Source organism: Macaca nemestrina, chromosome 14, assembly GCF_043159975.1.
Source record: "Macaca nemestrina isolate mMacNem1 chromosome 14, mMacNem.hap1, whole genome shotgun sequence".
NCBI classification, from domain to species: Eukaryota; Metazoa; Chordata; class Mammalia; order Primates; family Cercopithecidae; genus Macaca; species Macaca nemestrina.
The window spans coordinates 92,751,207-92,777,013 of NC_092138.1; the positions used below are offsets into that span (position 1 = coordinate 92,751,207).

The 25,807-nt window shown below is 43.9% G+C and overlaps 1 protein-coding gene across 6 annotated transcripts in view; it reads right to left on the bottom strand.

The window, feature by feature from the left end:
- Positions 1 to 25,807, bottom strand: part of LOC105487164 (tubulin tyrosine ligase like 11) — a 273,149-nt gene that overhangs the window by 100,723 nt on the left and 146,619 nt on the right. Inside the window, exon 1 of one of the 6 annotated variants that reach the window (XM_071078279.1) lies at positions 20,954 to 20,972. The exons of 4 other annotated variants lie outside the window; for them this stretch is intronic. The gene's annotated coding sequence lies outside the window, so the exon portion shown is untranslated. Of the gene's footprint in view, positions 1 to 762; positions 967 to 20,953; positions 20,973 to 25,807 lie in introns of those variants that run through there. One more of the 6 variants, XM_071078277.1, reaches the window with a different exon arrangement.

Consider the following 25,807-nt stretch of genomic DNA (forward strand, 5'->3'; position numbering starts at 1 on the left):
GAGACTCTCCACATCTTTGGCTGAGGGCTGGGCCATGAATGCACAGAGTGAGACTCTGTGAGGTCTAACGGAGAGGCTGCTGCAGGGCAGAGCACTGACCAGAGAAACCAGAAGTCACAGAGTGATGGGAAATGTCAGAGTGAAGGTGGGGAGATTTCGATGCCACTGGAACATGTGTCCCAAGAGGGTAGCAACTGCCATCTGTTGTCATGCCTGATGCACTCCCAGACTCCAAAATGATGCCATTCCCACAGGAGATGTGTAATGCTTATTTAAATGGTGTCACCTAAGCTGGGTCTAGGGCAGATGGCATTAAGGACAAGGTAGGGGCTGTCTAAGGAGTTCAGACCGGGGAGGGATCTGGCTCCAGGGACTCCAGGGCCAAGGCACTTAGGAGTGGCGAGGCATCATTAGAGATAAATTTTAAAATGCATTCATTCATCCATTTCACTTCATTTCTTCTCTGACCCATCTTGCTACCACAAAGAACATGAAATAATAACCAAACACTGGAAATAACCCATGTCATCAATCACAGAATGTAGAAATAAATTGTGGGAATATTCACAAGATGTAATTCCACACAACAATGAAAATGAATGAACTTCTGCTAAACCCAACAACACAGATGAATGTCACTAACAAGTTTTCCGTGAGGGAAGCCAGATACAGAAGAGTACATACTGTATGGTAGCATTAATATGTAAAGTTCCAAAACACGCCAAGGCAACAGATGAGGTTAGAAACCAGTATGATGGTTACCTGTGGGGCTAGTGGAGAGGGTATGTGCGGGGCTTCTGGGGTCCTGGTAATGTTCTATTTCTTGCCCTTGATTGGGTTACCGCAGTGTGTTCATTCTATGACAATACACCGAGCAGTGCTGTTACGAATTACGCACTATGAATAGAACGTGTCAACAAAAAGGTAAATGTCCAACTGACACATTTTACAAGATCAGAAGCTAGGCTAAATGATGGGGATAATGAGGGCTCATTTAATTATACAGTTCAGAGGGTCCATTTTTCTATATTTTAATAAAATCATTATTAAATAACTTTAAAGATGACAACATGACCTCAGGAGGTTCATCCCTTTCAAATACTTGAGAGTGTTGATTTTAAAAAGAAACACATACATGCTGTTTTTAAAAAGGATGTGAAGTGGCTTACAGAGATAGACAGACATAGACAAAATGCCTTAAAATGAACATGGAAATAGGAGGAAAGGAAGAGCAAGGGTAGAATAAAAAGAGAAGGTTAAAGACAAACACGAAGAGGCATAACACTTCAAGGGCCTGCACAGTTGTTGCAGGGGTCCTGAGAGTGAGGGCATAAATATGGCTTCAGGCTTCCTGGTAGCCAAAGGAAAGAAGCAAAGAGAACAGTTCAAAGATTTGCTTTGTCCACAGATGTTATAATACGGAAGACACTCAGTGGCTCAGGAGAAGTCCAGCTTATCCTGAAAGTGAGGCCCGAGAGAAATTTCCCCTGCGGGGACACAGTGAGTAATATAGAGCAAGAGGTCCACAAGAATATCCTAGGCCAGGTACAGTGGCTCATGCTTGTAATTCCAGCACCTTGGGAAGGATTGCTTGAGGCCAGGAGTTCAAAACAGCCTGGACAACATAGCGAGACCCTCATCTCTGAAAAAAAAAAAAAGAGGAAATATCCTAATATTAACACTAACAGGGATGACAATGTTAACAACAATAATAGCTAACACTTTAATACTATTTAAATTTCTGCCAAGCACTGTTTGAAGTTCTTTGCACACATGATAGTAAATTTAAAATCAACGTTTTTTAGGTTGGGTGTGGTGGCTCATGCCTGTAATCCTAGCACTCCAGCACTTTCGGAGTCTTAGGCAGGCAGATTGCTTGAATTCAGGCATTGAAGACCAGCCTGGGCAACACGGCAAAACCCCGTCTCTTAAAAAAAAAGACAAAACATTTGCAGGGTGTGATGGCGCATGCCTATAGTCCCAGCTACTCAGGAGGCTAAGGTGGGAGAATCACCTGAGGCTGGGACGTCGAGTCTGCAGTGAGCCGAGATTGCACCACTGCACTCCAGCCTGGTGACACAGTGAGACTCTGTTAAAAAAAAAAAAAAGATAAATTCAGTGTTTCTGGTAATGTCTCCCATTGCAGGGGAGCACAAAAGCAGAGCCAGGAAAGGCAGCTGGAACAATGGTATCAAGAAGCAAAGCCCTCTGATGGTTTGGCTTGAGCCAATGATCTAAACCAGATGAGCTCCATATCTCTCTGGTAAACGATGAAGGACATCACTAGGCAGCAAATCACCAGGAAGCAAATAGCCCATCTTGAAAATTTAGACCTAGTGTGTTTTCTTTGACAGTTAATCAAACCAAAGGTAGGGGTGGCATCCTTTTCTGAAGTTGAGGTACCCAATGAGCTTCATACCTGAAGAGATGGCCACCCCATCTCTTCAGGAGTGGGTCAAGGTAGGATCTGTGGGCAAGGCCAAGATTCACCTCTGGAAATTGTTCTATGTCTGCTCTAACACAAAGACAAGTGAATAAGACTGTATCCCCTGAGTTTATACTACCCAATATGGCCATGATCATTTCAGTCTCGTGAATACCATGCAGATGAGCAGCCTCCCTTGCAGGGGAGGAATTGTTCACAAAGAGGGAGGAGCGTCCTTACCCACTACAGAGGGCCTAGGACCGCTTTGCCTGGGGAAGGCAAGAAGAGAGAGCATCTAGCTAATGCACAACAGCCTGGAATAATACATCCTCATGCTTCTGAGTTACTTTGACTTCTGCCAACAAGTTTCTAACAGTCTTAAAGTTAATTCATAAACTTAATCTTTGTTAACAGATGGATTTACCCAAGGATAAATTAAGAGAGGTGAATTTAGTTTTAGTCATTCATTCATTCAAATATTTACTGACCAATCAGAGAGGAAGACACCGGTGGAAAATCCTCACTGGTGGTATGCAAAAGACGTCCAACAGATCACACATCTGTCCTTTGGGGAATTGAGTCTAATTCACTGGTTTTACTAACTAGTTCCTTCTTTCCTTGACTCAACAAACATGAGTTTCACACCTGTTTTGGGCCAAGAAGTATTCATATCACAAGGCCAGTAGGCGGAGGCACAAGTAATGACCTGAGGGTGCTTAGATTAAGGAGCAATTAACCCAGTGGAGGCAGGGGGTGAACAGAGCTTCAAGGAAGAGGGGACAGCAGAGCACAACTCCCAAGAATCATGAGATTTGTTTTATTAAAAAAGCTCGCCATAGGATTCCTCTAAGTAACAATTTTTTTTTCTGGTGCCTTTCAATTACGCCTGGACTGATTTACACACCCTTTTAGAAGCACAGCTGTTGTGTAAATTAAACCCCAGTAATCCCTCCTCAGTGCTGAGTTCCCCTTAGGAGAAATTCTGGCACCTGCTGATTTATTTCTGTGTACTTTCTCAGCACCTTGAGGATTTCAGCTTTAGTAATCACAAGTTATGAGTCACTCCAATTGGGGATAGTTAGACAAAGAGAGAACAGGGGATTGAAAATAGAGAATGGAAGCAAAGCAGATGGTGGAGAAGGGTAGAGGGGCCTGCAAGGAAGCCTTGGGCTAGATAAAGGGAAGTAATCCTAAGCTTTGGATGTTCACAGAGGCCTCCTCAAGTAGAAGGAAGAAGAGCTGGGAAATGGAAAAGAGAAGCTGATGGTCTGCCCTGAAGAACCCTTCTCCCAGCCCGCGGAGGAACCCGGGAAGCCTGACACAGTCACAGACTGCGAACTTTTCATCTGTGCTTCAAGGATCATGAGATAACCTCTTCAAGGAGCTTAGCACACAACCTGGCGACTGGTCAGCACTTTCTAACCGCCAGCTGCTGCTGCTGCGGCTGCTGTTCTTCAACTTCAACTCCTCAGTCCAGGGGAAATTTCAGGACGAACCCATTAAGTTGAAGCAGCCGAGGAGGGACAACTCCGTCTCTACCCTGAACCATTTACTGATAATCCCCAGGAAACTTCTTCAGACCATAAGAATGTTGCCCTTGTCTGTTTTCATGTTATTGATACTCTTTTTAAAAGATTTAATGTAAGTATGTTGTTGTCCCATGATTTCCCTTTCTCTGTGTGCATCTATACCTATCATCTGTGGCCCTGGTGCCAAGTCATCACTTCAGGGGTCAATGTTGAATTTTTAATGTTGCATTTCTCATTAGAGTCTCTGAAGGAATTCTTGGGGTCCGGGAGTGCTCAAGTTTATGAAATGCTACATTAGACTGATAACTACCTTGGGAGCAAGCTGACCTTGGACGAAAGGAGACACAAAATACCTGGTGACACTCCAGTGCCCCTGGAATTAGTAGAAAGATCGCATTTGCTAACCACAAGTGTAAGACTCACAAAGCCTAGAATGAATTTGTTTTCTCACTTGGAAGAAATGACACCAATTCTGGAAATCCTATAGCAGCCCCTGCTGTCACCATGATAATGAGAGAGTAAGTTAGAGCCCCAAGCAGGCCCCGTAACCTAGTCATGTCCAAATAAGCTTTTATTAGGGCAAAGGGTCAATATCTATTCTGAGTGTGTGTGTGTGTGTGTGTGTGTGTGCACATGTGTATCTCAAACCTCAAAATCCCGAAGGTTCAGTGGACAAGGGATATAAGCAGATAATTTCCCAGCACTATGAAATGAAACATAAATAGTAAATACAAACAGTTATATGGAAACACGTCCACCCTCATTAACAACCAAAGACATGCACATTTCAAAACCACCTTACACATCCTAAGTTAGCACTTCTAATGTCAACACCTAATGCTCTGCAGATGAAGGGGCACACATGGGAATTAAAGGTGGCAAAGGCAACAATTATAACTCACCCTTTGGGTTAAAGCAAAATGGGACTTTGCATCAAGATCTTCAGAGATATTCATTCCCTTTGGCCCTGTGATTCCAGAGCTGGGTTTTATTTAAAGAAGAACAAAATTGAGTACCACCTACATATCTGATTATGGGGATAAATTATGGTACAACTGCACCCTAGGATGTTCTCTGTTCACTAAGATGATTATGAGGACTGCATAGCAATGTTGGGAAAAGTAAGCTGGTAGAACTTGAATGGGTTGTACATTACAAGAAAACATTAAAGCTACATCTGCAGGTGGACAGGGTCTAGAAGAGCTTAAAATTGCTGGTAGAAGTTAGGGTTGGAGTATTTTTTCCATTTTTTTCCCAATTTTTTCAATTTTGTTTTTAGCATAACCATTGTAATTTTTGAAAATACCTTACTGTTGTTTGTTCCAAAACTGCAAAAAGACCCCTTTAGAATCAGGTGAAATCAGTGCTTATGAAGACATCCTCTGAACCAGGCATTGTTCCAGGCACTTTAAAAATCATATTCATCTTTTAATGTACCTTATTTTACAGGTAACAAAGCCGGGGTTTGGTGAGAGGAAGTAGCTTGCTCTGCCCATAGAAGCTGACAGAAGTTATGATGGTTCCAGCCTTGGTCTGTCTGGCTCAAGCTTGAGCTTTCCTTCCAACATCACACTGCCTCTCTTTAGCTGCCAGGAAAGTGATACTCTGGTTTTCATCCTCAACTGAAAGAATTCCTTTTATTTTTAACTGCATTTGCTTTTGTGCTAGAGAAGTTATATGGTTTGGCTGTGTCCCCACCCAAATTTCATCTTGAGTTGTAGCTCCCATAATTCCCACGTGTTGTGGGAGGGACCCAGTGGGAGATAATTGAATCACGGGGACCATTTCCCCCATACTCTTCTTGTGGTAGTGAATAAGTCTCATGAGATCTTATGAGACTTGTTAAGGAGAAAACCCTTTTGCTTGGCTCTCATTCTCTCTTGCCTGCTGCCATATAAGACGTGACTTCCACCATGATTGTGAGGCCTCCCAGCCATGTGGAAATGTGATTCCATGAAACCTCTTTTTCTTTAAAAATTACCCAGTCTCGGGTATGTCTTTATCAGCAGCATGAAAACGGACCAATACGAGAAGTAACTGGCTTTCTGGAAAGCCTTCACAGACATCCTCAAGTGGAGTTAACCTCTGCCTCTCATGCTTTCAGTAGTCAGTACAGTGTGTGGCCCACTGTAGGTGCTTGGCGTGTAGTGACGCCGTTGAATGTGAGGCTAGGATGTTTCCTTCCCATCTGAGTGCCACATCCCCAGCACTGTGGCAGTGATCCCTTAACAGCAGGGGGAGCAGAGAAAAGAGGCAAGGGCCACAGCCCTGGCTGGCTCCCATTTCCTGAGTTCTGGATGCTGCCTAATGCTATTTGTTACTTGGTTTGTTCTCATCACAACGTAGCTGAAGAGGGTTAGGAGATATTGAGAAAAATCCTTTCAGAGGAAAATGAAAAAGACTTGGCCAAGCAAGATGGAGGAAGGAGCAGATGAGAGTTCTGGAGATAAAGAAAAGAAGCTGGAGGATGGAGGAGAAGATGACAGGTGGAGAGACGAGCTTTGGGAGTGCCCTGATGAAAAGGCAGGGGTCACAGTGAAATTGGGTACTTCCAGAAAGAGGAAAGAAAAAAAACAGGCCCAGGCAATTTCCTGCAGAAATACCTGAGGGGATAACAAGTACTTTTTTTTTTTTTAACCTGAGCAAAAATCGTCAAGCCCAGCTACTTTTATCATCTCAAATTCGTTCCGGAGATTTCCTCCAGCTTGTGAGAGACGTCTTAACTCTCCCTGAAATAGTCATTCATCACAAGGGGCTGGAAGTGAGCCAAAATGTCTGCAAGTGAAGTCCAGGGGCTCTATATAATAAAACAAATTGCAAAATATTGATTTTGTTTCTTTTTGACCTGTTTTAATCCAACAATATCATCTTATTATGAGAATTTTGAGAATTTTCTCCCCTGATGGCGAGGAGAACAGGCTTAGCTGCGGGAGAGGAAGAAGAGACACAGGCTTCATTTCTCCTCTGAAAGGCTCTGTTTAGAGCTCTCTAATGTCACCGGCAGAATTGCAGTTCCAGTCTTCCACCATGACATTTCTGAAGGAAAGACCAAAGTACTGGAGAACCTGACAAACAGGATGTGTGCTTTTCTCCTAAGCTTAGAGAAAAGTCGAAATAAGAACCCAGAGAAAGTGACCAAATGTCAGTCAGGTGCTACTAACACCTCTTGTGGGTCCCTCAGAGCCCAGCAGATGAGTCCCAGGCACCTAGGCTGGGTTGGTTCCCAGATAGGGTGGGCGAGGCCTCCCTCTACCTGGCTTCCATCCACCTCACCAGCCTTCCAGCTGTGCCCGCCCACCCCACCCCAGGACCATGCTCCCCTCCGTTTTCTGGACACATCAGGCCTGTTCATGGCTCCAGGCCTTTGCTCATGTCCCTTCTGCCTGGGAGGTCCTCTCTCCTCTTCCTCAAATGAGCATTTACTCATTCTTCAAATTCATGGGTTCCCTCCTCAGCAAAGCCCTCCAGACCCTCCCAGCAAGGGTGAGAGGCTTCCTCCTTAGGTTTCCGTTAGGTTCCCATGCCAAGGCTCTCCACAGGCTCCCACAGCTGTCTCCCGGCTGGATTGCATGTCAGCAGCAGGGGCTGGTCTCTGAGTCTCTCTGTGCCCAGAGCCTAGTCCGGAGCCTGGAATGGCACTTAGAACGGGTTTGTGGAGTGAATGAATGAATGGCAGTGCTCTGCTCCCCTCCTCCACCCTCACCCTTTGTTTAAGAACATCACCCATTCAGGGGCGAGAGCCTGGCACCCAGGCCTCTAATCTCAGGATGAAAGGCACAGGCCCGCTCTTTAGAACATAAAGCATTCATCTTTCCTTCCCACTTTTCTTGTGCCACGGGAGCTCTGAAAATCCTGCCATATCAATGTCTTCCAGGTTTTGTGTTCCTCTCAAAAAGATACCAGTTTACCCGTGTGAAGGCTCTGAGGTTATTGAGTCTCTCGAGGGGTTTTTTAATCTTTGGAGGCAGAAGAGGATCCTGACACACACTTTGAAGTTTGTCTTCACACGCGTCTGCCAGGAAGGAGCCACGGTGTTTCAGATGTGAGCAGTCTCTGCTTCAGAGGGGCCCAGGGCTGAGGTGCACAGCCAGAAGTGGCCCTGGGGGGCCCTGTGCTGCCCACAGACCATTTCCAGCATGCCAGGGGTCAGGGCAAAGGATTGCCATGCAGTCTAAAACTCTCGCTGTTATCCACACGCTCTCCCTCCAGGTCCCCGGGTCCCTGCTGACCCAGGCTTTGTTTAGAATCCAAAAATAACTCCCCACTTCTTGTGTTCACAGCCGCAAGGCTTACTAAGGAGTCATTCACATTCACTAATCCCTTTCATTCTCACAACAACGCGATGATGGGCACAGTGGCTGGGTGCCAGGCACTGGGCTGAAGACGGCGCAGCCCTGGAGGTGGTGCTCTTCCTGGCCCTGTCGCATAGACGAGGAGCCCGAGGCTGGGGAGGACAGCAGCTTGTGCCCAGTCTCGGAGCTGCTTAGGGGCAGAGCGGGGCTTCAGGGCCAAGCCTCCATCAACAAGGCTGTCTCCTCTCTCCCGTGTCACTTTGAGTGGTTCTTCCTCCTCGAGGCTGGAGCAGGAGCTTTCGCACAAGCCAGGCCTGGCTTTGGATCCAAGCAATTCAGCTGTATTTTGGCACGCTGCTTGTCTTCACCCGCTCTGGCTGTTATAACAGAAACTCATAGCAGGGGTGGCACAGAAACAACAGAAATGTATTTCCCACAGTTTGGAGGCTGGAAGTCCAAGCTCACAGGGCCGACATGGTTGGTTCTGAAAGGGTCCTCTTGCGAATGCAGACAGCCGACTTCTCATGAGAGCCTCGCATGGTGGAAACAGGGTAAGGGAGCGCTCTGGGGCCCCTTTTATAAAGGCATGAATCCCATTCATGAGGTTCCACCCTCATGACCTAATCACCTCCCAAAGGCCCTAACTCCTAAGACCATCACATGGCGGGATTGGCCGATGGAGTTAGGATTTCAACATATGTATTTGCAGGATCGTAAACATTTGGTTCCTCCAAACATAGCATAGCATTACTTCATGTCTCTATGCTTCTCTCCTCACCTGTCAAATGGACAAAATAATAGTGGCACTGTTGTAAAAATGAATTGAAGGAGAGCTTACAATGCTCTCAGCACAGCGTCTGACACATTGTGCATGTTCTGTCTGTATCTATGTAGATAGATAGATGGATAGAGAAATATTTTTATAACCATTATCCTCTCTCTAAGCTTTTCAGTTTTCCCTGGGAATCTGATCTTCATGGTTACTATTTTTTGTTCAACAAAATCAGCACCATGATCCTCTATAAACAGCCTCTCCCTGAACTATGATCCAGCTTTTTGGATCAGTCAATCCTGCTAAGTGTCAAGCACTCTCAGGTAAAGGAATCTAGAGATATATGATAACCTATTTTCCTTGCCCCCAGGAGGGTGAAAAGAAATATGTAAACTGATCATTTTGAAATAAAATAGTAAATATCACAAGAGCACAGAAGGTAGCATTTTTTTTGAAGGTGGGAGAAGGCAGAGAAGACTTCTGGGGGGATATCGTTCTGGCCAGGATGGTGACAGAGGACGAGGAGTTAGTGAGGCAAAGAAAGGCCTAAGGAGTGCTCTGAATAGCGTGAAGAGCTGCTGGAGTGCTGGGTTATTAATTTCCGTGTATTCGGTATCATAGCACACATCACTGGGAGGCAGGAGATGGGGGCAGATGGTTTTAATAAGGTGGAAGGACCTAGTCATGAAGGATCTTGTACATCGCATGTTATTGGGTTTGGATCTTACCTTAGAGGCCAATAAATCTCAAATGTTGGTGTGCTTAAGAAGTCAGCATAGGAGCTTGTTAAGATGCTATTCCCAACCTTGAGCCTTGGATATTACAGAATATGCAGCCAGGTGGTTTCAATGCAGGTGCTCCAGGAGCCACAGTCATAAAGTATCTGAGTAGATGATAGAGAAGCATGGGAGAGGCAGTACCAGAGAGGGCTACGGGACACGTGGCCATGCCTGTGATTCAGTAAATCAAGAATTCTGTTTCAGAACCACCTGTCAATCAGCTCCTCCTTGGTAAGAGGTACTACTTCTAGAAAATGTGATGTCACTTCTATTCATTCATTTATTTCAACAACTTCATTGGGATGTAATTGTTATGTTAAAAACTGCACCTATTTAGTGTATACAGTCTGATGGGTCTGAACATGTACACATAACCATGAAACCATCACCACAATCAAGGTAAAACACATATCCATCACCTGCCCCTTTTCCTCCTGCCCCTTTGAGTTTTTTTGTTTGTTTTGGACTTTTTTTTTTTTTTTTTAGATGGAATCTTGCTTTTTTGCCAGGCTAGAGTACAGTGGCACGATCTCGGCTCACTGCAATCTCTGCCTCCTGGGTTCAAGCGATTCCCCTGCCTCAGCCTCCCGAGTAGCTGGGACTACAGGCGCGCACGACCACATTCGGCTAATTTTTTGTATTTTAGTAGAGACAGGGTTTCACCACATTGGCCAGGATGGTCTCGATCTCCTGACCTCATGATCTGCCCGCCTCAGCCTCCCAAAGTGCTAGGATTATAGGCTTGAGCCACCGCACCCGGCCTGTTTTGTTTTTTTAAATGAAATGGGGTCTTGCTATGTTTTCCAGGCTAGTCTCAAACTCCTGGGTTCAAGTGATCCTCCCACTTCAGCCTCCCAAGTAGCTGAGACTACAAGTGTGAGCTACCACACCCTCTTTGGGTTTGTAAAAATACTATTCATTTACAGTCATGATAAATTATTTTTAAAACGTTTATAAAATTTTATGTACACACACAACATACATTTGCCACAATAGTATAAAATGAATACTCTCTTCTCATTTGAATAAAAAATAATCTTTAGCCTACCAGAGACAACCTTTGTGATTTTACGTAGAAAATGCAGTTTCAGACAATATCAACCATCAAAACATGGTCTTCAAATATGAAGAGAGCTCCAAAGGCCCCCAAACCACAGAAACTTTCCATAAAAGTTACACATTTCAGCTGGGTGCGGTGGCTCACGCCTGTAATCCCAGCACTTTGGGAGGCCGAGGCGGGCAGATCACGAGGTCAGGAGATCTAGATCATCCTGGCTAACACTGTGTAACCCTGTCTCTACTAAAAATACAAAAAATTAGCTGGGCGTGATGGCGGGCCCCTGTAATCCCAGCTACTGGGAGGCTGAGGCAGGAGAATGGCGTGAACCCGGGAGGCGGAGCTTGCAGTGAGTGGAGATTGCACCACTGCACTCCAGTCTGGGCAACAGAGCGAGAGTCTCATCTCAAAAAAAGAAAAGAAAAGAAAAGAAAAGAAAAACGGGTTGGGGAAGGGTGGCCACGACATTAAAATTAGACACAAACAGAGCACGCTGAGGCCATTTGCAGGGGTCACAAGCTCATTCACTTGTTCCTTGTAGTTTTTTGTGCTCACTCTGTGCAGGGGTCCTGTGCTGAGTGCTGAGATGACACAAGGCAAGGCCTTAAGAAAAAAAGGTGTTATAACACAATAGACAAGAAGAAAGCACACTTGACAGGGAGGCATGAGGCAGATTCCGAGGACCGGCCCTCTGCCCCTCTCCAGTTGTGTGACCCCAGGCAGGCCACTTTGCTCCTTTGGGCGTTTGTAGAGTAAGGGGTGAGTCACAGTTCCTCTTAGCTATAAGGTCCTATGCTTTGATGTTCGGAAGGAAGAACCTAACTCACCAATAATTAAAATTAACTGCTGCTAAGAAGACAACTGCTGCTAAGAAATCTTTTAAAAGATTTCAAATCTTAAGTGGCTACAATTAAATTTTGGTGATTAACGGAACAAATGCCTGTCATTTGAAAAGAATTCACTTAAGGGAAATATTGCATTGCCCAAAGACTCTCCCAAAATTTGAGAGCTAGAAGAGTTCCTTAAAGATGACCCAATTGACTTCTATCAACTGAGGAAACTGATGTCCAGGAAAACCAAGTCTGACCAGGCAGTAGGTAAGTGGCAAAAGAGAACTGGGCCAGGTTCCGGGCTGCATCGGAAAAAGACTCCCTGCCATACCGTGTTGCTGTGATTTGTAAATTATGGGGTAAAACATGCAGTATCAGTAACTGGGCTCCAGGGGAGAGAAAAAGGCCTTCAATTCTTCAAAGCACTTGGCCTCTATTTGAGCTCTTTTACTCAAATAGTTTGAAGCCTTAAGGGAGTAGCCCCAAATCATTTGCCTGGGGAAAGTGTAGATACAAATTGGTTCATTTTCTCAGTTACACAAATATTGCAACCGTGACCCACATCTTAAGACACACCATCACATGACCAAGTCTAATGGCTGGTGAAGAATTAAACTCAATCCCATAGCAATCAGCACCCAAGAATGCTCATCCTCCCAGATTACCTGCTGCAGACAGAAGAAATGGCTCACCTGGGGCCAGCCAGCCAGCCGGCAATGGTAGCATCCTGGGCCAAGGATGAGAAGAACCAGAGCTCCTAACTCCCTAGGTGGCTGCTGTCCCAGGTCTGCCACACCATCAGGTGGTCCTGGTAGTCACTGCACCATTTTACATGTGGACCTTTGCATCTCTAACGTGGAGCTGATACACTGTCCATGCCTCACAGGGCAGTTGTGAGGACACGTGTTTTAATGCAAATTTCCTTGCACAGGGTTTGGCACTTAATAAGGGCCTACTTATGAATGTTTTCAGTCAACGGTAGTTATTAAGGTTGTAGGTATCACAATCTCACACTGCCCTCCTTCCTGGTAACTGAATTTGTACTCGGCTGGCTGTACATAGTGAGGAGATGGGATGTGCTCAAGCGGGAAGCACAGTCAGTGGCTTGGAATCCATCTAACTACTCGTTTCACTTTATTCTACCATTAACTGGTAACATGGCAAGGTTCAAAGACCTAATGATTAGTATGAGCTCTCTCTGCTCAGTCAGGCCAGCTATCTTCCTGTTCCACCTGGCTCAGCCATTCACTGGGAAATTGCCTGAGTGGCACCTGTCCCATTTGTGAAACACCGAAGCACTGGGTAATGATCTAACATGCTTGGGGCAGAGAGCGCATGCTAATGGCACCAGGCCACCCTACATCCTCAGGAGGAAGCTAAGTGACTGCAAGGTTAAAATTAGCTGCGCCGTGACTAGACTTCTTGTTGGAGCAGAAGTAATATGTTCTCCAGTTTCTTTCTCCCACACCGTCTCACCCCTGCCTTTCTGGACTATAAGAAATATTCACAAGGCCAGGCATGGTGGCTCACACCTATAATCCCAGCACTTTGGGAAGCTGAGGCGGGTTCAGGAGGTCAGGAGTTCAAGACCAGCCTGACCAACATGGTGAAACCCCATTTCTACTTAAAAAAAGAAAAGAAAAGAAAGAAATATTCAAGCCCCATTTCAGATGGAACTAAAATGCCCATGAACTAATTTAAATGCCTCAGAGCATGCTGGGAACAGGGCTTGCGGGACACTAGAGGGCTCTCTGAGGGCCCTGTCCCAACAGACTAGCCTCCTGATACCCTGGGTCGCCTGCCTGCTTTCCAGAGGAAGCCACTGGTCCCTCTGCACTCTCAGCAGAGAAGCATTGATGCCAACTGTGGCTCTTCTCTCCCCATCCTCCTTCATGCCTTTCTCAATGACATCAGCACACTGATTTCTCTCCTCTCTGAATTCTTGCAGTGCTTAGCGTTGGACCTCATACTTCAGACTTGATAATAAAGGATCTCTTTCAGGAAGGCCTCCCCAGGTTCTTCTAGCAGATGTTGTCACCATTCCCAACCTGACCCCTTCTGCCCCATAGCCTCAGGGGACGTTGTTCTATCCTTACCTGCATCCAAGGTCCTACACAGCAAGCTTTGGGCTGCATATTCTATTTATGTCCATTACGAGCCTATGAGTTCTTGAGGGTTGACCTTTACACACTCCTCTCTTTTGCCTCTGCCACACCCCAGGATGCAGCAAGAAACCTGACCCAGGTTGGAAGACATTTATTATATACATATATATATATATATACACACACACGTATATTATATATATAAAATGAATATTCTGTATTGTACCTGAGGTTTTGGTAGATTTAAATATTTTGTTTCTAAGAACACTATATTCTTAGGCTGTGTTTTCTCCTGCATCTGCACCCCTCCTCAGTACCAGGCACTGCCTGGGTACATAACAGGTTCTCAGGATGTGTTTGGATTACAGAGTCTTAGAGTAGGATGAGTTTTCGCAAGCATCCAGCCCATTCACTTCACAAATAGGAAAACTAAATCCAGGGAGGAAAAGAGCCTCGTCCAGAATCATTCGCAGCCAGTGGAAGCGCCATTCCCCACCTCCTCAGCTGACAGCATGGAAGCCCATGCTATTACAAAGCCTTTCTTAACAGTTCAAAAAGAAAATCTTGTCAAACCTTTCATAGTAGTACGGCAGGCTGATAGATCTAGATAACCCACTTTTTTTTTTTTCAAAGGAAAATCAAATAATAAAGCCAATTCCTAGTGATCCTGTGAATCGGTAAGGTCTGAGTTTATACTTCAAGAGGACGGAGTCAGAGAAAAGATGATGTACCATTAAAACGGCAAGTTTGGCAGATGCAAAAAATAAGCACACATCTCAGTGATTTCCAACTACAAGAGACAGGAAAATCGGCCTCATTAATGACAAAATGCAGATGCTTTTCTTCCTGAGCAGGAAAAAAACCACAGACTAAATTACATCCGAGCCTGTAAAGAGGTATGTGAGAACCCTCTTAAAAATGTATGATGTCTCACGGAAAAGATTGATCAACTGGCTCCCTAAGCATTGAAAGTGTCAGTTAGTTTTTCCTCTCTCTTGTATCAGACAAGTGGTGATTAATATAACACAGAGGACAGCGGAGGAGGTGAAACTTGTAAAATAGGTACAAAGGGGAAATGATCAAGGAGGGACATAATAAGAATTTAAATCTGAAAGTAGAGAACATGTGTGATATATATTAACATGGAGCCTATGGAAGCGAGAAAATATGAGTGGGTACCATAGTTGCAGGGAAAGAGAACACTCTCCCAAAAATGCAAAATTAGCCTGGCATGGTGGTGCATGCCTACATGCAATCCCAGCTACTTGGGAGGCTGAGGCAGGACAACTGCTTGAACCCGGGAGGTGGAGGTTGTGGTGAGCCAAGATTTGCACCATTGCACCCCAGCCTGGGCAACAAAAGCAAAACTCCATCTCAAAAATAAATAAATAAATAAACAAACAAACAAATAAATAAATAAATAAATAAATCCATTGGTTCATCTTGTGCTTTGGATCTTTTACCCCTGCCAAACTATATAACATCATACCTGAGACACTTGGAAAATACTGGTTTATATACCTCTTCCAAATGTTGTGCATTTCATTATACGACATCAGAAAATCACATTCATTAATATCACCAACTGACCTCAACAGAAAAGTTTTTAAATATTGTGAAGCTGTCAAGCTCATGGTGGCAGATACGAGTTTTCAGAGATTCCAGTTTTTGCTTAAAAGTTCAAATTTTATCATTGGTGCAAATGTTGTTGACTGTTTTCCTCGAAGTGAAAAGCTCACTTATTTTAGTTTCAGGAACATGTCTGCAAATGGACAAACCTGAACAACTTATAGTTTGTCTGCCAATTGTTCTTTCCATGAAAAACATTCTGATTGTTCCAAGACAAAAGGGGCTCATTCAGCTTGCAACCCAAACAATCACTAGAGCCTTACTGTGCTTCAGTGGGCAGCAGAAGTGCTTTAGCCTACTTGCCATTTTATCATCCAGAATATTAAAAAGAAGTGTGTTCGAGGGCTGAGATTTAATTTAAAAAAAGGTTTTTTACTGTTTCATCAAGGACCTTCTTAAGTGAATCTGGCATTTTGTTTGTTTTAAACTTTGAAGTACGTGGCAGTGATGAATAATGACTGCGAGTCCACCTCAGTGCCCCGTCTTTTTTTTTTGAGATGAAGTCTAGCTCTGTCACCCAGGCTAGAGTGCAATGGCGCAATCTCGGCTCACTGCAACATCTGCCTCCGGGTTCAAGCGATTCTTCCGCCTCAGCCTCCTGAGGAGCTGGGATTACAGGCATGCACCACCACGCCCGGCTAATTTTTTGGGTTTTTTTGTATTTTTAGTAGAGATGGGGTTTCACCATGTTGCCCAGGCTAATCTTGAAGTCCTGACCTCATGTTCCACCCACCTCAGCCTCCCAAAGTTCTGGGATTACAGGCATGAGCCACCACACCCGGCCTTCTGTCTTAAGCAGCCAGCAGTTTTACTCATCACTGCTTTTACACCATCACTGCAAAAGTCAATACAACAACAAGGCAAGGGATGCCTTATCATTATTATGATGACAATAGTTTTGACTCCATAGATATCCTGACAAGATATTGGGGAACCTTGAATGTTCAAGGACCCCACTTATAGAACAGTTAGTCTAGTCTAGATCAGACAAGGCCTTGTCAGGCATTTAAAATTTTTTTTAAATTTTATCTTTCTCCTGTGGGGAAATGAAAAGCTACTAAAGTGTTTTTAGCAGGAACTTAATCCAATTAGATTTTAGTTTTGAAAAGATCACTCTGGCTGCTGTAAGGAGAATGAAACGGACGGAGGTTAAGAGTGGATGAGGAGAAAATAAGTTAGGAGATTCTTAGAGCTCTCCAAACTTGAGAAGGCGACTGGACAAAAGTGGTAAAGATGGAGATAATTACAAAATTGAGAGATCTTTAGGAGTTGAACTCAAGAGGACTCACTGAGAATTCATGGAAACCTCCAGGGGTTCTGGCTCAGGTACCTGGATGAACTGGGAGAAGAGCTCATGGAAATGATGTGTGTCGTGTACAGAGCACAGAGCCTTGCTCGGTGAATGCCAGCTGCCCAGGCCTGGACTGAGCACAATCCCACAGGTCTCCAGGTACCCTGACCCTCTCCTGGACGCTTCTGGGAAAAGCAGCCTTAGGTAGTAACCTGCATAACCCAGTCTCTTAGTGACTGGCTGAAACCGAGCTATTAATGACTGCCAATAGGAAATACTCTACACAAAGGGTGGTTTGGCCAACTCAGTTAGATCTCCCTGCTTGGAGAATGGTAGATGAGAGGAAGGAGAGAGGAAGACTCACAATGGTGGAGTGTGAGAAGAGAATCTCGGCCAGTTCTTAGGACAAGCTGAAATGATCAAACAAATTCAATGACAAAAGTCCATATAATTAAGACCTCTTTTTTCTCTCTTTTTTTTTTATTTTTTATTTTTTATTGGAGACAGGGTCTCACTGTTTCCCAGGCCAGAGTGCAGTGGCTCGATCACAGCTCAGTGCAGCCTCAATGTCCCAGGTTCAAGTGATCCTCCCCACCTTGGTCTCCCAAAGTGTTGGGATTATAGGCGTGAGCCACTGTTATCAGGCCAATTAAGAGCATTTATATCAAACTGGATTGCAGAAAGAGAAAAGACAAGATTTCACTCCTCTTCTGGCCTTGAGGACTCAGAAATCCTGTTTTAAAGCCCCCCACCAGCTCCAGTGGGTGCCTGTAACTAGGGGTCCTACTGGGACTGAGTCCTCTGGGACTTGACGTCAACCTGTCCTCACACAGGTATAACTGGAAGGCCCTGACTCCCTCCTTTCCTTGCCAGAGCAGGCTCATCCTGGAAACTTGGATTGCACAGAAAAGTTTAATGAAAAAAAGCTAAAATTATAATCTTACAGGTCAGAGATCATCATGATTAACATTTGGTGTGTTTCCTTCCAATATATTGTATGCGCATAAACCATACATTTTAAAATAAAATTGGGGCTATATGCAAATAGTTATGAAACATTTGACTACATCATTATATGGGCTTTTAAAACGTAACAATAACACCTAAACACTATTGTTAAATGATATTTGCAACCCTTTCTCTGCTCCCTCCTTATAAGATGTGCTAGGCTCTTTCTCCAGGTCTTTGACATCATTTCGAATTTAGTGGTGTAATGACACCACTAAAAGCAGACAAGGATTCTGGTTTAAACCATCCCAGAAAATGACATTTCTTTCCCTTTGCATGGTGTTTTACATTTATCAAAGCCTTTTTATATATATTAATAAGACCTAACATTTTTACAACATTTTACTAAATTTTCCCACATGCTTGTATGACAACATCTGTCAAGTGGTAACAATAATCTATCTCGTAAAGCAATTGTGAGGATCAAATGGAAAAATGGACATGAATAATGACAGCTATTTTTGGTTGACTTTCGCTGTGTGCCAGATACTGTGCTAAACATTTTATATCACATATATTCAAATGCAGTCTATAAGATAGATCCTGTTACTATCCTGCTTTAAGAGAAGTGGTTAACTGGGGCTTACAATAATGAAGTAACTTACTAACTTGCTTACAGTGACATAATTAATAATTGATGGGGCCAGAATTTGCATCCAAATTCATCTGACTCCAAAACCGGGGCTCCTGGCAACTCCCCCCGATTGCTTTGCTGTGCAAGGGTTTTGCAGACAGAAAGCACTAATCGTATTCACCAAAAAATGAGTTCTTGGAGTCCAGAGATTCCCCCTTTCCCCACTATCCTCCTCTATTGGCATACAGTAGCTGCTTAATAAATGTTTGGTGATTCGATGGCTATGGAAATCAAAGAAAGCAAAATAAAGAGACTCTGTGAAAAGTATTAAAAGATGTCTCTCCCTAGAAAAAGACCAGGCAAACCAAAAAATCCTGAAATAAGAATATTCAAAGTAATTTAAATTTAAAAGAAAGAACATCAAACCCTCAGGGAAGAAATGATTAAGAAAGAAAAAAATAAATCTAAGAAAAGAACCAAAGAGAATATCTAGAAATAAACCCAGTAAAGCATGAAAAATAATATATAATTACCAAGGTTTATCCTAGGATTGCAAGGATGGTATAAAATAACCTGATAAAAGATGCCTACCAAACCCCACAGCTGACATCATACTCAACTGTAAAACGTAAGAAAGATTTTCTTTAAAATCAGGAACGGCCAGGCACAGTGGCTCACACCTGTAATACCAGACTTTGGGAGGCCGAGGAGGGTAGATCATGAGGTCAAGAGATCGAGACCATCCTGGCCAACATGGTGAAACCCTGTCTCCACTAAAAATACAAAAAATTAGCTGGGCATGGTGATGGGCACCTGTAGTCCCAGCTACTCAGGAGGCTGAGGCAGGAGAATCAATTGAACCCTGGAGGCAGAAGTTGCAGTGAGCTGAGATTGCATCACCACACTCCAGTCTGGGCAACAGAGCGAGACTCTATCTCAAAAAAAAAAAAAAAAAAAAAAAAAAATCAGGAACATGACAAGCATGTCCACACTCCTAATTCTCACAATTAGGGAAATGAGATGTAAAAAAAGAAATAAACGGTATAAGGATTAAAAAGGGAATAAAACCATCATTCTTCGCAAACAAAAAATAAGACCATATAAAATTGAAAACTTCTATTTATCAAAAGGCAAATTAAAACAAGGTAAAAGACAAATTATAGCCCAAGAGACCATATGTATAACTCATCAAATCATCAAAGAGTTTTTATCCAAGATAAATACAGCATTTCTACAAATAAGAAATTTCTACAAATTTTCTTAGAGCATGTCTGCTCTAGGAAAACAAAAATGGCAAAGAATATGAACAGATAATTCATAGAAAAAGAAATCCAAATGGCCAATAAATCTATGAAAAGGCCGTAAACCTCATTAATGATCACAAGAATGCAAATTAAAGCAATATGACACCATTTGACATGCCTCAGATTGGCAAAGATTGATAAGTTTCATAACCAAGTGTTGGTAAGAATGTTGGCAATGGAAATGCTCATATAAACTGGTGGGAGGGTAGGTTCGTACAATCGCTCTGGGGAGTAATTTGTCAGTATCCATTCTTTTAACAGATATTTATTGAGTATTTACAAGGCACTGTTCTAGGTGCAAGGGATAAGGCAGCAAACCGAAGAGATAAAGTCCGATGTGAGAAAAATAACCAATAAAATGGAAGATGCCTATTTCTATTTCCACTCTAGGTGTTGACCCCAGAGGAACTCACACATGTGAATGAGAGACACATGTAAGGACCTTGACCACAGCTGTGCTTGTAATAGCAGGGATAAAGAACAACTTGACTTTTCCTTAGTAAGAGTAACCTAATGAGGAGGGACTGCTGAATAATATTTCCTTTAATAAACCCTAGTTTTTGCTTATAATAAAACTGAAGTTTATTGAGGGAAATATTAAATATTATAATCCCAGTTTATTTATAATATCATTGAGGTTTATTAAAGGAAATATTATACAGCAGTTAAAATAAATGTGGATCCAACATAGACCCAGACATATCATATTGGATAAATATCAGAAAGATAATGTTAAGCAAAAAGGCTGGTTGCCAAAGGAGATATGGATTGTATCATTTATATAAAATGATATTGTATCGTTTATACAAAAAGGGACACTTTAAATAGTCACTTTGTTGATAAATATACCTACGTAGTAAAAGTAAAAGAACATAGTGATTTTCTAGGGGTAGGGGGAAAAGGATGTCATATCAGTAAATGATTTATTTTAAAAAGAAGCAAAAGAGTGAGAGATCCAAAGTAGATATGGCAAAACGGTTCATATCTGCAGAATCTTGGTGGGGAGTGCATACATATTCGTTATATTGTTTTCTGAAAGTTTAAAATGTTTCATAATACAATTTTTTAAATTTTATAAAAGCAAGAACAAAACAAAACTTCAGACCCCAGCACTGAGATAATCGCGGGTGCTCATCATACCCCGCTTCCTGCACCCAGCCCAGCCTGCGGACGGCAGGTCAGGCACCTCCGGGATGCAGTGACAGCTCTGAAGAGCATTTCAGCTGTCCAGGTTTCAGCTGCTTGTGTGCATTCGCTCAGCAAGGAGAGGATGAAGGCAGCAGAAGGCAGAGGGGAGCAGGGAAAGAGACTGGGGGAGGGCTGGTGAGGACGAGAGGTGAGTGAGTCTCTTGTACTACCTGAAAAGGTGACTGCCGAGAAACGACAAATGCCTTCCCTCCTCAGCGTTCTGAGAGGACTGACTCGCCTTCCTTCCTGACTGGAACGTGACAACTCAGCTCATTCTCAGATATTCCAACAGTGGCACAGGTCAAACATTTATCCAGTCTCTCAAGGCTCAGCTTACAAGCAAAGGGCTTGTAATAGCTGTGTTATATTTTTTGAATCTTGTTTGATTCATAGTCACAAATCCTCTTTTCTAAATTAGGTGAAATGATGGGAAGCCTGCAGGCTCTTCCCTCACCCTCTGCCTCTAAAACTCTCTCTCTCCCTCCCTTGGATTTCTAACCATCTGTGATTTATAACTTTCTCTCTCTCTCTCTTTTTTTTTTTTTTTTTGAGATGGAATCTTGCTCTGTTGCCCAGGCTGGAGTGCAGTGGTGCAACCTTGACTCACCACAACCTCCGCATCTCGGGTTCAAGCGATTCTCCTGCCTTAGCCTCCCGAGTAGCTGGGACTACAGGCGCACACCACCGTGACCCGCTAATTTTTGTATTTTTAGTGGAGACGGGTTTTCACTATGTCTCGAACTGCTGACCTCGTCATCTGCCCACCTCGGCCTCCCAAAGTGCTGGGATTACAGGCATGAGTCACCATGCCCGGCCGACTTTCTCTCTCTCGATTTATCCTCCTCCTTCACTCGCCCACACCCAATCAGTCACCATGGGAGAGGTAAAACACTTCTCACAGCTGTCCCCAGGATCGGTGCTGTGGTTCAGGTCTCCTTGGCTCCCCCTGGACCAGCATGAAGTTCTCCTAACCAGCCTTCTGTTCAGATTGGTATTCTGCCCTTTTCTTCCTGGTGTCCTTCAAGGCCTCCCTCAGCTGTCACCTTCTCTAAGCAGAGTAAGGTGACACTTTCCCATCTGAGCTCTCCTAGCACCTTGTGTTGACATCACTGCTGCCCTGTCTACCTTCCAGCTGCAGACCCCGAGCAGCCTGAGAGCAGGGACCATTTCTTACTCTACTCCGAAACTCTGTTTCTAGCTCACTGCGCGGTAGACACCAGGCTCCATAGGACATTTGCTGATCTCCCTTCTATTTCATAGAAACTGGAAATATAATTTTAATTAGATTACTAACTTCTTAAAGCATGCTTCAACTCTAATTAAACAAAGAAGTCTTTATTCACCATCAAACCCAGAAACATTGGCCAAAGGTAGCAGGAAAGCTGGAGGCTCCTGAGAACTCCAATTAAGGCAGAAGCCGGCTATATTTGGGAGCCAATTAATTTCACAATGTCGAAAACTAATGCATTTAAGATTCTGCCATTCACATCCATTTTTCTCCATGAAAACGTTTTAACTGTGTTGTGCCTGTCATCATCTTACCCAGAGTGTCTGTAAGAACTTTCATGTAAGGAAGACCTCAGGATTGCTAGATATAACCAAAGGCTTACTCTTTACCTTCTAAAATTGCAGTCAATTTTAAGACACTTTCAAGTCAATCCACGTTCATCACCAAAGTGAGCCCTGAGTGCTGCAAAATGCCTTTTGCACTGGCTTCTAAATGAAGTGGAGGTGGGAGCTGCTTTCCTCCTTTACCCTCCTCTCTTGGGCTTTCCACTGGCGGATTCACCTTCCGTTATGACCTCAACTACCACTGACAGGCTGATGGCTATGAAATCAGTGATGATGGTGACAACAGTGATGACAACAGCCGACATTTGCTGAGCATTGACATGTGTCTTAAAGTTGACCCATCTAAAACTGGACTTCGTCTCTTCCCCTGGAATCTAGTCTTCCTGTTGCATTTCTCATGTAAATTCATTGTTTCATTCTCAACCCCGTCATTCTTGAGTTTCTCAACTTCTTAGCTCATCAGATCCCACTGATTTCTCCCACCTGCTGAGTAGAGGCAGGAATGACGGTCTCTCTGGTCAGTTCCCTTCCCAGTTCCCCTGCCCAGTGCTTTTGTTCAGAGGGCACGCTTCTCATCTGCCAACTGGCCCTGAAGCCTTCTAGTTCTCCCTGACCCTGCTTATCCTCGGGACTGTCCCCCAAGGATATTTGTGTGGCACAGATCAGTACTCCTCTGTGTTCCCTACCTCTATCCAGTCACTCAGGCCAAAATCCCAAGAGTATCCTTGATCCCTCTCTCCCTCTTCTCCCTTATTGTACCCAGCAGGAATCATGCCACCCCTGCCTCCAAACACTCTGACCCTGCCCTCTTTCCTCTTTCCCCACTTCTGCAGAGATTGTTCAAACCATCACCATGCCTCCTGCAGGTCCCAAAATAACCAGGAAGGGCAAGAATAACCTGCCCTTCTCCCATGCAGTCCACAGAGTAGCCAAAAAGCAGCCCATGTCACCAAGCAACTCATGTCAACTTGACCCTAGAATCAAATCTATACTCTTACTCCAGCCTCTGCAAGTCAGCCCCCAGCATCATCTATCATTCCTATTCTTGCCCACCACCTCAGCCATGTTACCTTTGTGTCTGGTGAACTTTAAATACACCAGATTCACCCTGCTTTAGGGTCTCTGTGCCAGCTGTTCCTGGTGCCTGACAGATTTTCCCTCAGCTCCTTGCATGACAGCCTCCTCTCTAACACTCAGTCTCAACTCCAATGTCACCTTCACAGGCCACTTCTGATCATCCATTCTCAAATAGTTTCCCAGGCACTAACACATCATCTTAGCCCTTCATTGTTGACTTATTTGCTCACTTGTGTATTGTCTGTCTCCCGCTGTTGAAATGTAAGCTGTTTGAAAGTGGGGACCTCGCAATGAGCATCTTTCCTCTACTGAAACCCTGTAACTCCAGCTCCTAGAAGAGTGCCCCGTACACAGTGAAGGCTGAATACATGTTTGTAGAGTGTTGAATGAATAAACAGGGATGTCACTGTCTAGTTAAAAACACCCTATTTTCCCCACTGCCATGGAATCTAGTCTGATCACTGAGCCTGACATTCAGGCTCTCGCAGTCTGGTTCCAACGTGCCACAATTAATCTCCTACTACTCCCTCCCTCCTCACGTTTCTAATCTCTCTCTCTCTCTCTGTCTCTTTTTTTTTTTTTTTTTTTTTTTTTTTTTTTTTTTTTTTTGCCTGAATATAGCCAGTGCTTTCACGCTTTCCTGCCTTTGCAAATTTGGTTCTCACTGCCTAATGATTTTCCCTTTCTCTGTCTGATGAGCTGCTCTCATTCTGCAACAACCAAGCTCTAATATCCCCTCATTCAAGAAGGTGTGACAAAGTGCCCCCAAGCAAGGGAGCTGTTTGCTGTTCCCATGCCCTTTCATGCTGGCATATCAGACTCGGGATGGCGTACAGTAGACCCTTGGCGCTGGTAGTCCTGAAGGTCACGTGGCATGTGCGGTGTGAATGAAGATAATAATCCTAATCATACGGTCGTGAAATGAGATGACAGTGCTAAACGCCTTTGCGTGACCTTGACTCACCCCCTCCCGGAGGCAGGTTTGAATTAACAAGTCACTTAACTAGTGAATGAGCACAGCTGACCAATGAATAGGTGCATAACAGTTGTCAATTCAAGGATTCCCAAAGGTTCTGGACCTGAGCCTGGTGACGGTCAAGGGCCAACTGTATTATAATTATTTATGTATCTTTTTCTCCCTTCTCAGAAACAGGCATGAGTAGCCTAGCTCTTCTTAGGCATACAGATCATAACGGACACTAAGATAAAGGTTTGTTGCATTAATAACCGAAATAAGATCTATGTGGATGTGTGAGTCCGTGCATGCAGGAAAGACTCGCCACTTCCCCCAAACACTTACCTCGCCTACTTGTTAACACCTAACTTATTTTACGGAAGGACAAAACCTTTTCTTTAACAGTGGAAGATCATTTAGACCTCAGCAAATGACAAACTGCTACATTTCTCAGATCTTCATGGGGTTGCGCAAGAATGATCAAAATAGTAAATGTTACACCTGCAGGTGTCTAGAAGCCAGAGCTTGTATCTATTTTGTTTAAGCATCTGTCTCTCCACTCTCCAGTGAGCACCTCAAGAAAAACATGATGTCTCATTGCTCCCATTACTGTCCCCATCATCACACTTACTGGCCTCATTGCACTTGTTTTCTTTGTCTGTATACTGGTGTGACACCTACCTACCTCCTTTGAAATCCAGGCTTCCTGGGAGCAGACCATCTAGGTTAGCCTCACAGCTCTATCCCCGGTGTACCCCACACAGGAGGTGCTCAGAAAATGCTTGTTGAATAAATGAATGAATGATTTTATAAGCCTGCCCATTTCTTTCTTCATGCCTGATCAAAGAAAACTCAATCCTTGTATTATGAATAGCTAACAGTGAGAGAGTCAAAATCCAGATTAATGTGACGTTTACAAATCCCTGATCGAAAGTGATTCTACACAATTGCATTTTCCTGGAAGGAAGAACAGACTATGACCAAATTAACAAAATGATAAATATAGCATAGGAGGGCTGGTTGCACCATGAATAATCATTGAAGGACTAAACTTTTGCCCTTGGGGTAATCTTAGAATTTGAGACTTCACTAGTTTAGCAAGAAAATACTGAGTTCCGGGCCTGGTGCGGTGGCTCACAACTGTAATCTCAGCACTTTGGGAGGCCGAGGCGGGCAGATCATTTGAGGTCAGGAGTTTGAGACCAGCCCAGCAAACATGGTGAAACCCCGCCTCCACTAAAAACACAAAAATTAGCTGGACCTGGTGGCAGGCGCCTGTAGTCCCAGCTACTCGGGAAGCTGAGGCAGGAGAATCACTTGAACCTAGGGGGCGGAGGTTGCAGTGAGCCGAGATCACACCACTGCACTCCAGCCTGGGTGACAGAGTGAGACTCCATCTCAAAAAAAAGAAAAGAAAATA